The sequence below is a fragment of the Corvus brachyrhynchos genome, unplaced genomic scaffold (genome assembly GCF_000691975.1).
Source record: "Corvus brachyrhynchos isolate BGI_N302 unplaced genomic scaffold, ASM69197v1 scaffold68, whole genome shotgun sequence".
NCBI lineage: Eukaryota > Metazoa > Chordata > Aves > Passeriformes > Corvidae > Corvus > Corvus brachyrhynchos.
The window spans coordinates 3,561,835-3,563,302 of NW_008240039.1; the positions used below are offsets into that span (position 1 = coordinate 3,561,835).

General features: G+C 49.6%; 1 protein-coding gene across 1 annotated transcript in view; it reads right to left on the reverse strand.

Moving 5' to 3' along the window:
- CUNH1orf174 (chromosome unknown C1orf174 homolog) overlaps positions 1 to 176 on the reverse strand; it is a 4,408-nt gene extending 4,232 nt beyond the window's left edge. Inside the window, exon 1 of the mRNA XM_017744069.1 lies at positions 89 to 176. The gene's annotated coding sequence lies outside the window, so the exon portion shown is untranslated. The remainder of the gene's footprint in view (positions 1 to 88) is intronic.
- Between the last annotated feature and the right edge of the window lie 1,292 nt (positions 177 to 1,468).

Sequence of the window (1,468 nt, forward strand, 5' to 3'; positions counted from 1 at the left end):
CAGCAGCCCCCTCACACACAGCAGCCCCCTCACACACAGCAGCCCCTCACACACAGCAGCCCCTAGCTTGGACCACAGACAGCGTCACCTTAACAGAAGCTTTGCAAACGGAACATAAAGCAGCTCGTCACGGGCCACAGAATCACAGAGTGGGGTGGGTTGGAAGAGACCTTGAAGATCATCCAGTTCCACCCCCCTGCCGTGGGCAGGGACACCTCCCACTATCCCAGGCTGCTCCAAGCCCCATCCAGCCTGGCCTTGGACACTTCCAGGGATCCAGGGGCAGCCACAGCTTCTCTGGGCACCCTGTGCAAGGGCCTGCCCACCCTCACAGGGAACAATTCCTTCCCAATATCCAATCTAAACCTACTGTCTATCAGTTTGAACCCATTCCTCCTTGTCCCATCACTGCAGGCGCTTGTAAATAGTCTTGCCCCATCTTTCCTGTAAGTTCCTTTCAGGTATTGGAAGGCTGTAATTACAGTTTCTGAAGGGAACTTACTGACCTCCCTCCCGGCTGCTGCTTGGGGAAAAACCCAGCCCCATCCTGCCTGGGAACTATGTAGCTTATAAACATTTGATATCTTTTGCTTCCCATTGTGTCTCACTCTGGAGCAGTGCTCGCTCCCATTCAAGACATGGTCGGAGAGTTATTATTCAGATGTTCCTCTCTCTGCTTTCCACAGCCCTCAGGGAACAAATTATGTCAGTAACTCAAATCCCTCTTTAACTTCAAGGACTCAGAGGGTAGCAGATGAATTTCTGCGTAGTAAAGCACCCAGATTTAAGTACGTAATTATCCTGTCTGATGTTCCCGGGGAGGTGCTGCGGGGAGCGATGGCAGGTACCGGTGCCCTGACGGCCACGTCTCCGCGATGGGGCCCGCGGGCTCCATCCATCACATTAAACACAGCTCCTTCTCCAGTTAATTCAGTGCTTTGGGGATGCTGTGGGGATTTTTATAATTCTGTCCATCTGAGGGCACAGGAGCTTGTTTCTTTATAGCAGCCTTTAATGTTCTTGCTCATTGCAGAGTCATCCCACGAGTCTCAGTGGTACCTGTGCTCCTTCATCCAGCTTGGCTGATTAAATGCTTGTCCGTTCATCCCGGCCTTAAAAAACAGAAGCAACAATTTAAATTGCAGAAATAAGTGGCAAGACTGTACCTATGGGGATATTCAAGAAATACATTTTTTCTCAAAAGTATAAAATCCCCCAGTTAAACCATGCAGGTTTGGAGACTCGCCTGCACGTTGTTGTGCAATTTCCCTTGGTGCTCAGGGTTCGTCTGTGCTTTGTTCTCTGGGTGAGATAATTCATATTCTTCTCCAAAACCTCCTCGACTTGCTCCACTCTCTCACAGTGTTGTTTCTTGCAGCCATGGAATACAGATGATTGTTTTTATTAGGCAGCGAACACTTATACTGTCTTGTAAACAGCCGCAGACTAAAACTGGCTGAATAGCAGC